At 36.7% G+C, this 16,062-nt stretch overlaps 1 protein-coding gene across 3 annotated transcripts in view; it reads left to right on the forward strand.

The window, feature by feature from the left end:
- The window catches only part of L3MBTL4 (L3MBTL histone methyl-lysine binding protein 4), a 511,255-nt gene that overhangs the window by 345,575 nt on the left and 149,618 nt on the right, over positions 1 to 16,062 (forward strand). The window lies entirely within an intron of this gene.

The following is a 16,062-nucleotide window of genomic DNA, read 5'->3' on the forward strand; positions in this document are numbered from 1 at the left end:
CTAATATTAAATATTAATGAGTTTTTATATCTAGGGAAATTATTACTAAATGCTTATGGTTAGTTACCAATGTAATATTTGATTCCCCAAATAGTGAAGTTTTCTCATTTTCTTAATGTACGGTGATATTTTGAGTAATATTAAAATGTGCTGCACCAAAGACATTTAGAAATTCTTACCTTAAAAATGATTAACTACACACATTATATACTTGTTGCTAATGGAGATGATACAATTGCAATGGCAGTCTGTTGCTATCTTTGTAATGTTTCTGTTTTTTCCTCTGCTAAAATAGTTTGCAGTTTTATGATTTTGTGACTTTTAGGAGGAAGAACAATTAATAGATTAATTTTATTAAGAATCCTTCATTTTATAGATCCATTTTGCAGATGAGAAAACTGATGTTCGCAGAATTTAGAGGACCTTCTAAAAAGTCTTTTAGTTAGTTATTGCTAAGAAGAGACTGCTTTCTTTTCTCATTATTCTCATCCTTTTTGGCATTGGGGAGGGAGACATAAAGGTAGGATGAAAGGGTAGGCAACCTATAGATCTCATTGGATGGGAGATGGTGCTGTTGTTGAAGGGTCTTTAATAACGCTATGTAATAAAGATACCACTTCATTCTGTCTCTGCAGCTTTTGATTCTGTAAATCATCATCTCTTCTTGGATAATCTCTTTAGGATTTTGTGATATACTATTCTCTTCTGTTTCTCCTCTTACCTATCTGTTCTTTTTTTCATTATTATTATTTGGAAGCAGAGTTAAGTGACTTGCCCAGGGTCACACAGCTACTAAGTGTCTGAGACTGGATTTGAACTCAGGTCCTCCTTAATCTTGGCCCATTGTTCTATCCGTTGTGCCACCTAGTGCTGCCCCCCCCCCCCACTTTTTGAGGCACCTTACTTCTCCTTCTTAATCTTGGTTATCATTAGTAAACATGGGTGTTCCCAAGGCTCTATCCTGAGCCTTCTTCTCTTCTCTCTCTATACTCTTTGCCTTTGCTGATCTCATCAATTCCCATGGATTCAATTATCATTTCTCATGCAGATGATTCCCAGATACATATATCCAGCCTTAGTCACTGTGCTTAGCTCCAGGAATGCATCACTAACTGTCTGGGGTATCTTGAATTGGATGTCTTAAAGGCATATCAAACTGCCCATGTCTAAAACAGAACTCATCATCTTTCTATTCTAAACCCTCCTCTCTTCCCCAGTTTCCTCTTACCCTGACTGGGTGCTATCATCTTCCAGCTTATCCAGGTATAATGTCACTTCTTATTCACACTCACCCCATATAGCTAGTCTGTTGTCAAATCTTATCATTCTACTTTTACAACATGTGTTTTATGCATCCTTCTTTTCACTCACACACCCCCAGGCCCTCTTACTTATTCTTGTCCCAGATACTAGAGTGGTTTGCATTTCTTTCTCCAGCTCCTTATACAAATGAGGAAACCGAGGCAAATAGGGTAAGTGACTTACCCAGGATCACCTAGCTAGTAAGTCTCACCCTGATATCTCCCTACATGCCCTACAAAGAGTCCACTATGTGTTTTCATTGGCTGTCCTCCATGCCTGAACTGCCTCTCTCACCTTACCTCTGCCTCCTGGCTTCTCTGACAGGATTCACTTAAAAGCTCACCTTCTGGAGGAGTCTTTTCCAGGTGTCCCTCTGCTCTCCTTCCTCACTTACCCCAAGGATAATGCCTTCCCTCTAACACTGCCTTCAGTTTACACGGTATATGTCTTATATGTACATAATTATTTACATGTTGTATCCTCCATTAAACTGAGCTCCTTGGAGGTCGGAAGGATATTTGTGCCTTACTTTGTAACCCCTACACATGACACAGTATCTGGCACATGGTAAGTGGTTAACAAATGTTAGCTGACTGACTGATGACCAGAACAATGGGAAGGGGGAAGGAAAGAGTTCTTTACAGAGCACCTGTGTACTAGGCATGGCGCTAAGCACTTTACAAGTATCTCATATGATCTTCACAACAGCTCTGCTAAGTAGGTGCTATTATCATCCCCTTTTACTGTGGAGGACACTGAAGAAAACAGAGCTTAAGTGACTTGCCCAGGGTCACACAGTGAAGTAAGTGTCTGAGGCCAGATTTGAACTCAGGTGTTCCTGATTCCAGGCTCACCACTCTATTTACTTTAGCACCTAGTGGCCTTTAAGTCATGACAGAAATATTGGCAAATATCAATATTCCATCAAATTATTGTCCTTTTTCCAGTTTCGCTATAAATGTTCTGATTTAATTGTGCTTCATGGCAATCATTTTGTAACTCATTTTCCTTTCTGCTTTTCGTCATTTTCTGAGGTAGTCATACTCAGTAACACAGTGCATTATAAATAATTCTGGATTTAGTCAGAGGACCTGCGTTTGGGTACTGATTCATTTGCTCCCTATTGACTTTGGGCAAGTCATTCAACAAGTTTCAAAAAAAAGCATTATATAGAATCATAATTCCTTATAGAAAAGAGCAAACCTCAGTTCCCTCATCTGGATATGAGGAGAGTTGGACTGGATGACCACTAAGGTCCTTTCTAACTCCAAATCTATGATCTTATTATCCTCTGTTTCAAAATCAGTGTCCAGCATTTCCTCATTTCCATGACTGATAGGATTGACCTGACTTTCAAAAACCAAGAAGTTTCCCCAATTCATTCAATGCTAATAATGACTGAAGGTCACTGTTTTCTCGGTTTGCATGTAACATATCCTTGTATAAATCTTATGTACTTCTCTAGGCATACACTGCTAATAAAAATGGTTAGAACAGAACTGTGGTAATTAGATATAATGGTATAGTGGAAAAGTTCCTTAACAATCTTGATAATAAATTGCACTGCCATAGGCCAATCCAGCTTGTTTTCATTTCCCTAATTAGCAACAATAAGATTGATTTTCAGAATTCTAAGGACATAAGTTTGTTGTTCCACATACCAAACTAAATCTGTGTGCAGTCAGTTCATTAATCAATCCACTTTATTTCCCCATCTCTCTAGCTCTCTTCAAGCCAATCACCTCATACACTACTTTCCAAACCAGGCTCATTTCTGTACCTTTCCTAAAACTTTTCTCCCCGACTCTCTTTTCATGTACTCCCATCTATATCTTATGGAGCCATTACATCTTGTGCCTTTTAAGTCTTCCTGGACAAACAGCTCACTTCAGTCTGTCTTTTCTGTGATTCCCTTTAGGCTCTTTGTGTGCCACATAATCTTATTTTTTCCTGTCTTTTCACTCAGTATTAACTACTTGTACCTCTTGTTTGCCAAACCAGTCTTTGAGCTCTCAGGGGGAACCAATAGGCCTTATAGTACTTTGTATGCTCACATTTCTGGACACACAGTAGGCACTCAGTCAACACTGTTAATTAATAGCACAGTAATAATTGACCTTTGTATAGCTCTGTAATGTTTAATAAGTGTTTTTCAGGCATCATCTTGATCTTTTCCTCCAAATATTATTATCCTCATTTTAACAGTGAAGAAACTGAGGATTTGTAAATTGCTCTTTGGCTGACCAGCAGGTTTCAGAGGTGGGATTGGAATTCTGGAGTTTCTTGTTATACTTCCAAAGCCTATTCCCTGTGTAAAATTGCTTTTTGTGCCACATCTGTCTGTCTAGAAGCGGCAAGTGTATATTCTCATAAGGTCACAGCAGAGCAAATGTGAAATTAGCCATTCAGCTTACTGTATTCCTGAGCAAGAAGTCTATTGGTCCTCCACTGAGAGTAGCCCAGAGAGGGTTTTGTTGCTATTGAAAGTAAAAATAAGGTAATTAGAAAGCCCCCCAAAAAATCTTGACTTGAAGAAACTAGGAAATTGTATCAAGCCTGAATATTTTCATCCTCTGCCATATGCACGTACAAAATCTCAGGAATTTAAGTACTTGTTTATTGGATTTGGATGACTTGGGGGTTCCTGAACTAACTGAATCCCATGATGACTGAATTGAATTCCCTGTTAATTGAAGAATAATTCAAATGTCTACAGAAACCCAGAAGCTATTAGGGACTAGTTATATATTGACTTATGGACAGCTAGGTGGCACAGTGAATAGAGTGCTGGGCCTGGAGTCAGGAAGACTCATATTCCTGAGTTCAAATCTGTCCTCAGACACTTACTAGCTGTATGACCCTGGGCAAGTCACTCAACCCTGTTTGTCTCTGTTTCCTCCTCTGTAAAATGAGCTGGAGAAGGAAATGGCAAACCACTGTAGTATCTTTGCCAAAATAAACCCCAAATCAGGTCACAAAGAATTGGACAGAACTGAAAAAAGACTGAATAACAATATGCATATTAACACTTGGCCAGAGACTGTGAAAGGACCTTCTTACCCCAGAACATCTTCACCCTGACCTGAAGAAAGTATTTGTCCACTATGATGCTGATAAATCATAAAACCTGAGAGATGAAAAGGAACCCTACTGGTTATCTGGCTCAATCACTTCCTTTATGGATGAGAAAAGAGATCCAGAATTCTTAGGCAACCTGCCAATGGTTACACCCACGAATTAACAGTAGGGCCAACATTACAGTAGAACCTAAGTGTCCCAATTCTCAGTATAGAGAGTTAGCACTCTTCTTACTGCCTCTACACTAGAAACCTAAACTATGAAAAACTAGAAAAACTGGGAAAACTAGGAAAAACTGGACTTGTCTGATGGAATATAACGAGCTAAACATCCTCTGGTTGGCTAGATTAAGTTCCATTTTAGTTCACATGTCCATTCTAGTTCTGCCTTTGAAATTAGATAGAAGATTTTTTTAGGTAGTTAGGATTAAGTGACTTACCCAGCGTCACACAGCTAGTAAGCATCTGAAGCCATATTTTAACAACTCCAGGGCCAATGCTCTATCTTCTACATCACCTAGCTGCCCCAAACAGAGGGTATTCCATTAACTGTCATTCAGCCATACTTGACCTAAAGTTCTAAATATAATGCCATGTTGCAATGCTATTAGTACAATCCAGACAGTTTTCTCTTACATATTTTGTGATTTATCCAAGAAAAAGTTCCAGCCCTTGGTTGACTCCCCCACTGCCCTGGGGCATGCTTCTGGGCTGTCTCCCCAACAGCTGGATAGCAAGCATTGGGTAATATAAATATATTTTTAACAACCTGAACCTTACATAAATAAAAAGGCAAAGCTGCCAAAAATGATATAGTGCACACTCAAAACAGGTTTCAGTAGTTCTTTTTTTTCCCATTCTTCTCTGGTTTTGGATTATCTTGCTTGCTGTACCTCTTTGTCACCATAACCTAAGGTTAACTGCTTCACAACACTTTGTAAACATTTTTAAACTAAAGTAAAATGTGCATATGACTTAAAAAAGGTCTAGTACATTTTTGGGGGTAAAATATTGTAATCCATACTGAATAAGCGTTGGTAGGCAAATATTATGGAGCAAAGACAAAACAACAAATCCCCACCCTTCTATTTTCTTTCTTCATTTTTCACAAGTCAGAAAACGTCAGGGTTCTGGACATTGTATCTCCTTTTCTAAAGGGGCGTTGATATTTTCATTCATTGAGGTCCTATCATAGGAACTCTTTTTAGTACCATGATGTATACTCGTGATTAATACTGATCTCACTCATCCCATCAAGGGGAGCAGAATAGCTTCATTAAGTGGGGAAGAACTTCCAAGAATAGGTAGGTGAGAGTCCCAAAGTTGTCTGTTTTCATAAAACCTCCTGTGGAATGTTGTTTTGTTGTGTGCACTGTGCCATAAGAAGTATATTGATAATCTATAGAGTATCCAGAGCAGGGCAGCCAGGTTAATGAGAGACCTTGACTCCATGCCATTTGAAGATTAGTTGAAAGAACTGTTGGAGACAATAAGAACCCAGAGGAATTATGGTTATTATTGCTAGCATCTACATAGCATTTTGAAGGTTTGCAAAGAACTTACATTATTATCTCATTTGATCCTCTCATGTGGAGATGAGATTAGAGCTTTTGTTTAGCCTCAGAGGGCCAAACCAGGAGTAATGAGTGAAAGTTTCATATGCTAAAAGTTAGTCTAGAGGACACACACACACACACACAAACACAAAAAAACTTCTCAGAGCTATCCAAGAGTGCGATGGACTGCCTTGAGAGTTGATAAGTCTCCTTTCATGAAAACCCTAGAAATACAAAGATAAGGCTCAGATCTTGCTCTCTAACTTACCTGTATTTGTCAGGTATTGTTTTCTTGAAGAATTCTTTTGTGTATTAGCTTGGATGACAAGTGAGGTCTCTTTCAGTTCTCAAATTCTGTGACTTTTTGAATGACCCATTGACTTATTTGAAATATCACTTATTAATATTAACACTTATTTATGTTATTTTAAAGTTTACTTGTTTTAAATATCATGCCAAATAACCACTTTTTTCTCCCCCAAAATATTTTCTGCATTGACCTGCCCCCAAATCTGTGTCCTCCCCCCACAGTTCTATTTCTACATTTCCAGGTGTCTACTGAGTGCCCTATTGCTACCTTAAATTCTTTCTGTCCCCAGATGAATTTCTCATCCCTTAATCTTGCCCCCTCCTTCCAGTTTTGCCATCCCTGTTTATGGCAGTGTTACCCTTTACTCACTCACAATTTTGAAGTTATCCGTGACTTTTCACCCTCCCTTCTCCCATTCATTCACTCGATTTACAAGACCTATGATTTCTAGCTCTTCCCTCTCTTATCTTCATTCTACTTGTACTGTGATCCATAATTCAGGATCCTGTCTCTCTTTCCCTAGACTATCTTCCTAATGGGTTTTCTTGCTTCCAGCCTCTTCCTTCTCCAATAATTTTTTTCATCTCTCTACTTGAGTAGTCTTCGTAACTGATTATATCACTGTTCTGACTCAAAAACCTCCAACTTCTTCCTGTTGCCCATTGAATAAAGCATTACCTCCCAATTCTAGAATTTAAGGATTTCTGCCATCTGACTGCAACTTTTACTTGTGTGACCTTATCTCTTACCGATTCTCTTTATTCCAGCCAAACTGGAGTATCCTCCATTTGAATTTCTCTTTGTCCCCTCTCTGTTCTCAGTATATTTTCTCCTCATCTGCATCCTTTCTAGTTTCTTCTTTCATGCCTACCTCATGTGCAACCACTTTGATGAATCTGTTCCCTGAAATTGTCTTCTCCTCCATCAGTGAAAATGATCTCTCCCTTCTCACATTTCCCATAATGCTTTACCTGGGCCTCTATTTATTTGTGAATCATGTATGTGTGTGTGGAGGAGGGGTGATGGTCCTTCTCCCACTTGCCCCATTACATTGTAGTTCCCTTAGGGGAAGGATATGTCATTGATCTTTGTGAATCTACAGCTTAACACAACTCCTTGTACACAAAGTCAATGATTAATCAATGTTACTTCAGTTTAATTTTTACAGTCGGAGTCAGAGAGTCATGAACTCTCAAAGAGCCTTTAATTTAGTATTTTTATACTCTTAATAGGGAGTATTTTTTGTCATAGAAAATTCTATAAAAAATGCTCTGATAACCTACCAAAAATCCAGAACCTTGGGCAAATCATTTACCCTCTGTTTGTGTCAGTTTCCCCATATGTAAGTGGGGATAATAATAGCACCTATATCTCAGAGTTTTTATGAGAATAAAATGAAATATATAAATGTAAAACATTTAACACAGTGCCTAGCACATGGTAGGCACTTTATAAACATTAGATATTATTAGTACCTGTTCCCTTCTCCATTTATCTGTCCTCTTTCTTTCTATCCCTTTATCTGCCTACTTACAATGTACTTATCCCCAGTGTGGAGGGTAAATAAATTAATGAATTATTTGAAATAATTAAATTAATGGGGAAACAAGATGTGTTGGTTCATTTGGAGTTTATCCTTGGTTATGAAAAGCTATAGTAGGTAAAAGAGCACAAGGTCTGGAACATTCTGTGGAATAGGACAAGATTCAGACTCAAGCCCGGTGATTGACAGGAAATGCTTAAATATTGTGTCTACATATGGGGAAAATGTCCACACCATCAAAATCACAAAGCCTTGAAATATTGAAGTGTACATAAATACAGACATACACACAGATTTATAATCATGGAAACAAAAACGGTAACTTAGAATGAATTACTGATTTGTTATCTCTATATTTAAGGATATTTGATATTATGAAATTAATAGACAAGAAAAAGATGCTAGTATCTGATATTTTAAGCATACAGTTTATTAAATTATGCATATCAGATGTATCTGACAATATTTTATTTTTGGTAAGTTTTAAGCAGTTTTTTTTCTTCTTGCTCTGATTTTCAGGAAATATTTTAAAATTCTTTTGCAAGTATATAAATCTGTAAATTTCTAAGTATCTTTCTTGGTTCCAGTCTCTAGCCAGTGAAGGATATATATGCACAAAGACACACATACACACACATACATATACACATACATATATACACACATACGTATATATGTGTGTGTGTATTTTTTTGAATAGCAAAAATCTATTTTCTCTACCTCCCCTCCCCCACTGGGAAAAAAAGGAAAAACAAAATCCTTATAACAAATATGCATAGTCAAGCAAAACAAATTCTCACCTTGACTGTGTCCCAAAAATATCTCATTCTCTACCTTGAGTTCATCCACATTGTATAACACAAGCAACTTTGAAAAATTTAAGAGGCTGGATCAGCCAGCCAACCACCTATATTGAAAGTGTTCCTATATAGAGAAGACATTGGTATCCATACATACATTCATAAATAAACTCACACACATATGTATACTACATGAAAAGCTTCACTAATAGCGCATGTGCTGACTTTTCACGTCACATTTTACGTGACCTTTAACTGGTTATTTTTTTATCATGTGGTATTTTCAAACTCTTAATATGAATCAAAATGTTGAAAAGATTTAACTGCTGTCTAACGATGGGTCTGGCACAGGTGAACTGAGGGAGGTCGTCATTTCCTCTCCCCCCCCCATGAAGTAGGAGTCCTGAAGTCAGCCCGTGCTGATAACCAGCTTTGTGACCTTGGCCAAGGCCCTGGACTTTTCTGGACTCCCTTTAAAGAGCTAGGTTTGAATGAGATGGTTTCTTTGATCTCTGCCAGTTCTCTGATTCTTTTGGCTCATCCTGCTACCAACTCCTCACATTTGTGTAGTACCTTATGCTTTCTAAAATATGTTCTCATGCAAGGCACTTATTTTCCACTACTAAATGCGTGTTCTATACCCAAAAACAAAACAAACTAAAAACTATTTAAACCATAACAAAAAGTGAGCAGAATCTTAGACCTTAGTATTTCTGTTTTAGTGACTGTTTGGGACAGGGTCTAAGGATTCGACCTTGGAAGGAGGGGAAGGCATAGGGGAAAACAAACAAATCATGTGGCAGTGCATGCAGTCACTCACTGCTGTTACAGAGTTAGAGAAGGACATTTTTATAAAAGATATATTTGCATGTACAAAACAGTCATATGCTGTTTGTTAAAGTCCTTAAGCTTCTCTTTTCTGCTTCAAGAAGACACATGACAATAGCAGGCTGTTGAACAATTCCATTTGTTCTAACATTCAGCATTGTTCTAAATGTAAAAGTCAGCCTTTAAAGAAATACAAATAAATAAAGGGCCAAAGCAGGATGTTACTGCTGCCTTCCTTATGTCAGAAAAAAAAGATTTCCTTTGCTTCTCAGACAAAAATAGGTTTGAATTGTTGGATCTGGGATTTTTTTTTCTTTCAGTACACAGTTCAGTGCCCTTTCTTTCTTTTCCCTATTCTCCCCACCCTACCCAAGAGTGGTGGTAAATGTTTAATAGCCAGCTCTCTGAAAAATAAAAGCATGTAGGTGATATCCTTTTAAGGTTAAAATGAATTATTAACATTTTCTCCATCACTTTCTCAAGTATAGACACTCACAAAACAATAAATTAAGGTCTGATTTATTGCTTTAACAATTTTCTAAGGTGTAAATTGCTCACACTGAAAATTTAGCAATTGATTTTCATAAGCCAGTTTGAGCTGGATCCAGCATACTACTGGACCCAACATATATGCACATGCACACACTCATACACATACATCATATTCAGTGCCTCGTTATGAACTGCAAAAAATTTGGAGTTTTCAAAAACTATGCCCCTGGACTCCACACAGATACAAGTCCAGCAAGGAATTGTGAATCTATTGTCTTATGACCTGCCTGACTGAGTTCAGAGGTTCGTCACTGGAAGGTCAGCTATCAGGTAATGATACCCATGGGCATATTAGTAATTCATGAAGACCTTCTATAGTTATAATATGCTTTGGTGATGGGAATATCCACTTTAATGAAATCATAGATCTTTTTAAGCAGGAGTTCTCAACTTGGTATCTGTGAACTTTTATAAAAAGTATTTTGATTGTTGTATTAGAATGTAATCAGTTTCTTTTGTAATTCTATTTTTTATTTTATACAATTACAATTCCTTCCTTTCTTTCTTCTTTCCTTCCATCTTTCCTTTCTTCTTACCCCCCAATATTTAGCATAGTGCTTTGCATATGATAGGAGCTTAATAAAATTTGTTGAATTAAATTGATGACAGAGGTTGGCTGCACTCTTGCTGACAAATGGCTGATTTCACCATCAGAGACAGACTGAATGTATAACATAGTATTCTGTATTGATAGCTGTATGGATGTTGCAAATCCCTGTTGTAAAATTGGTTTAACTTCTAAGTAGGTGGTGAGAGAAAGAATACTATGAAATTAGATGGTATGAGAAGTCTTGGAAAGGCATTCTTAGAGTTTCTGAACTTTTAAAATATTTTTATAACTATACTTCAATATAATTGCTTTCCTTTGTATTTTATTTTGTACACTAAAAACATTCTTGATTCATAAGCTCTAGCAGACTATCCTATGACACAAAAACAATTAGGTGCATTGACGTAGCTTTGAAGATGTGTGAAAGATTTCAGTAGTCAAAAATTCTAGAAATTCTAGGAACAGGAAGCATTTTGAGAAAATTTGTTACTTTTTTAATAGAAAAGCAAACAAAGAAACAAACCAGGAACAAATTTGATAGCTGTTGACTAGGAGAGAGATGAAGAAAGTATGACATTACTATAATAGTGTATTATCATACTATAACAAGTGATAGATATGAGGAATTGAGAGAAATATTGAAAGATTTACATGAAGTAAAACTGGATGAAGAAAATAGAGCCAACAGAATGATGGAAATAAAGACTAGGATAATGTGAGTAATGGTTAACTTTTAAAAGCAGCTTAATCAGATTATGTGCATTGACCAATACACTCTCAGACACAGTCCCTTTGTCAGTTTTTCCTTTACTCTTTTTCCTTAGTACAACAGAGGGATCTATGAGGGAAAATAACTGATTATTTTTTAAAACTGATAAACAAGATCCTTTTTCCAACTCTTATTAACTATATGACTTCAATTCTTTCACCAGCTTTTATTAACTATATGACTATGTGACTCTGTCTCTCTTTCTTACACACACACACACACACACACACACACACACTCCCTGTAAGTTGTGTAAACTTGGGCAGATCACTTCATGTATTTGGACCTCGTCTATAAAGTGAAGGGGTTGGATTCAGTAATCGCTAAGGTCCCTTCCGACTCCAAATTTATGATTTTATTTCAGTTAATGTTTTTTGGTTATTGATTCTCTTGAGTTTTCTGAATAAGCCATCATAAGGCCTGAATTTTGTCACATTTTCTTTTTTTATTATTATTATGTTAATTAACATTCTGTAGAAGTAGTATTTAAATATATGCATTTTCTGCATTTATTCATAAGGTCTTTATACCCTAAATTTTGACCAGGTTTTCTAAATGTCCCTTGCTCATTTGAATTAAAAATAAATTGTCTTAGTAAACTCAGTTAGTTTCACATATTTATCAGCTTATTTTTCTAGTATACTGTTCAGTTATATAACTTACTATTTATGTTTCAGTTAAAATTTATTATATACTGAAAGTGTGATGTTGAAGTCACCCACTGTTCCTGTTTTCTGTCTACATCCTTTTGTAATTTAACTGATCATTAACTCAAAAATTTTAGTTATTGGCTATTAGGTATGCATATCTTTAATATTGATTGACTTTCTCTGTCAGAATAAATTTAATATTGATTTAATAATGATAAAAATTGCCATTGTTCTCATTAATTTCTAATTTGAAATAAATTATTCAGAATGAGGATTGTGAGCCCTAATTTTCTAGACACTGCTGATGCATAATAAAATGTTTTCTATCCTCTCATTTGGAATTCCCAGTGGTCGTTCTGTCATAGGCATGGCATGTGCTCACCTATAGTAAACTGCCAGACTTGTTGGAGCTTGTCCTTGTTTCCATTCTGTAATCATTTTTTATAGGTGTTTAATCCATTTACATTGAAAATCACATTGCATGTACTCAGCTATAATGCTCAGTCAGCTATCATTTTTTAACTACCTACCAAGTGCCCAGTTCTGTGCTAAGTACAGGACACACTAAGAAAAGTAAAAGACAGTTCCTGCTTTCCAAGACTTCATAGTCTAATGGGGGAGACAGCATGCAGACAAATGGTTTGGTGCCAGATAAATATACACAGGAGGCCAAATTTGGGCTAATCTCAGAGGGAAGACACTAAGGTTAGGAAGGACTGAGCAAGAAAAGAAGAAAACAAGCATTGATTAAGCACCTTCCACATACCAGGCACTGTGACACGTGCTTTACAGACATCTTATTTGATCCTCACACCAATGCTGGGAGGCAGGTTCTGTCATTATTCTCATTTTACTGATAAAGAAACCGAGGCAGACAAGTTTAGGGACTTGGCCAGGATTATCACACTAAGGAAGGATCTGAGGCCAAATTTGAACTCAGATTTTCCAAACTCTAGATCAGATGTTCTATCAATTTTGTGTCCCCTAGGGCTTCTTGCAGAGTGAACCCACCTACAGCCATGAAATCAGCTTTTTGTTAATTGTTCGGGGCTTTTTTGTTTGTTTTTTTAAGACTTGGTCTCTTTATCTGCCTCAGATTGGAAGTGCAGCGGCCAGTCATGGGCCAACCCCACTGCTCTTCAGTACAGACTTGGCCTGCCCCTTTTCCAAGCTGAATCAGTTTGCTCTTTCTTTGGCAACCTAGGAGTCCCTGCTCTTGGGGTTCCCCATATTGGTGCCAGACTTAGGGAGGACCTCCCATCAGCTTAGCCCTCCTTATCTTAGGACATCTGAATTCATGCCCTCTACCTGCCTTACCTTCCTCAGTAGTAGGGATTAGTGTGTGATAGCAGACCCAGCTTTTAATACCATTCTAATTCTTTTTTTTAACAAATACATCCCTGGATTCATTCCCAACACACTACTAGAACTCTATCCAGTTTTCTAGATCAACTTAGTTATCACAAATTTTTCTTTAAGTACTTAACATTGTCCTCAAATTACCACTTTCATTACAAAGGGGTGTAAATTCAGTGAAATACAGTTCTAATCCATGATCTGATTGATTCCATGAGCTCTATTGGTTGTTTTCTTTCCTTGGCTTTTAAAGTGTTGACCCTTTCTCTTTCTTCTCACCTTGGTAGGTAGGAGTGTCCCTTTTAAGATTAGTCATTTCCTCTTCTCCTTGTTGAATATTTGAATATTTTAAGTACAGCAGCTGAATACATGTGTAAGTGCTAAGTATATTTTAAACCCTCTTACTTCATCTACACAATACATTCTACCTCTCTCTTATGGCATATATCAAACATTATCCAGTTAAATTAATTATAAATGCTACAGTCTAAAACAGTATACATAATGAATTTCAATGATGCATACACTACTTCCCCTCCTCCCTCCTCACTTGATATTGCCACAAATTGTAACAGTCCTGTTGAATTTTTGTTTACTCTGAAAAATATTCATGACATTTCCCCTACTCGGTTCTTTCCTTGAAATAATTCCCCCGACTCTTGTTTTACTATCACATAATAGACTTTCTCTCTCTTATCATGATAGATGATAACAAGCCAATGAAATTTGAATTGAATTACTTAGATAGTGAAGGGTTTCTCCTTATCCTCCGTAAGACTATTTTCTTTTTGTCCACGTAGCTCTAGAATTCAGTAACTTTTTACCCAGATGAGTTGAATCTGATGTTTCACTTTGAGGGTGCCCAGTGAATCCAATAAATTTGCATCGTTTCCTGATCCTGCTAATTCTGAGACATTCTTTTAAAAGCAATTTCTTGAAAATATCATGGTTAAACTTTTTCTTCGTATTTTTTCCAGATGATCTCCTGATTTTTAGATAAATTCTCTGACAGATCTCACTCTGTCATCTTTGATTGTAAGATGTCTCCCCCGCTTCCCCTTTCCTCCCTTTCAGTCACATCGTCCTGAGTTCTTGCTTTGGTGCATTTTTGCTTCTGCTGCAAATTGGCTTTGCAGCCCAAGGATTTGATTTCTCATTAATTCCATTTCTTTACTCAAAGTTTCCATTTCTTGGGCCATTGTTGAAGTTAATCTGTTTTTCCCCCTTTTGGTGTCTTTTCTTGTGATATCCATAGCATTTGTTCATTGTGTCGGAGGTAGGTTCTGCTACTTGTTGACTCCGTTATTTCTTTTTCCTTATCTAAGAAGCTGTTCTCTTTTGAGGCTCTTTGAATGCTCTCTCTTTTTTCTCCTTCCCCTCTCATCTGTTTTATTCACACAGAGTGAATTGAGGAACTGAACTCTTACGTTTACAGGTATAGAAGGCTTCTATGTAAGCTTTTAGTCTTTTTGTTTATTTTTAATAGATTCTTATTGCTATCTTTTGTTTTTACATCACTGAGATTTCTTCCTTTGTCTCTTTACTTCCCCCCTCCCAGAGTATCATTTCTTATAACAAAAAAAATTACATTTTCATTTCTTAATCCTGAAAAATCATTTCTAAAATGATAGCCAATATATGTATTGATATACATACGGATAGAAAGTTAGATAGATAGATTAGCCTTTTTAAATAGATTTAGAGGTGGAAGGGGCTTTAGAGACCATTTAATATAAACCCCTCATTTTATAGCTAAGGACCATGGGGCCCAGGGAGGTTCAGTGATTTCTCTCAGGTCACAGAGACAGTAAATCACAGAACCGTGATTCCTACCTGCTTCCTCCTTGATCCTCACCGTAGCCCTTTGAGACAGGAGTCACAGGTAATTACTCTCTCCATTCCTGTGGATGAGGAAACCACAGATCAGAAAAGTTAAGTGATTCACACATTGTCACTTTGCTAGCAAGTGTCGGAGGTGGGTTCCATACCTAGGTCTCTCCTGATTTCCTAGCTTTTCTAGTATGCTACGTTGTCCTTCTTCTTGTAAAATATTAACCATACCTCCCTTTCAATTTTAGCATTCTTCTTGTGTTTTTATCCTGCATTAAAATAAGTATGTAAAATTTACTTGCTGTCATATGTGATTCTATTCAATTTGTAATAGGTAATCAGGGCTGTGCCATTATGAACGTGCCAGATAGGAATTTTATTAGAAATTATATTTTCAATATTACATTTGCAGAGAAAAATGTCTATAATAGATGATAAACCCATTGACTTTGTGTATTCTATAACATAGGCTTTTTTATACAAATAGATTATATCTACATATTAAACTTACCCATAGTTATGTATAATACCTTCATAAATTGTTTAAAATATTTGCATGTGCTCTAAAATGCATCTCCCTGAACTGTTCATATTATACATTACTTTAGGGTGAGTGTTTTATTCTTACCTCTTCCTCACTTTTCCTCCTTTACAAAACTGAGGTAACCTTAATTGACAGGGGCTTGGGAGGTGATAGTCCCACTGTACTGTGCCCTAGTCAGACTATATCTAGAACACGTTGAAGTTAATAAATACGCTGACATTCAGCACCTTAACTAAAGTTCCCATTTCCTAGTTGTTCCAGTCCCATATTTATAATTTATATATTTATAATCAATTGCAATAATAAATTTAGTTCTGGTTGCCTCATTTTAGGAAGACTGTTTATAAGCTGAAAAGCCTCCAAAGGAAGGCAGCTAGATTAGTGCTCCAAGATTA

The sequence above is a fragment of the Notamacropus eugenii genome, chromosome 4 (assembly GCF_028372415.1).
Source record: "Notamacropus eugenii isolate mMacEug1 chromosome 4, mMacEug1.pri_v2, whole genome shotgun sequence".
NCBI lineage: Eukaryota > Metazoa > Chordata > Mammalia > Diprotodontia > Macropodidae > Notamacropus > Notamacropus eugenii.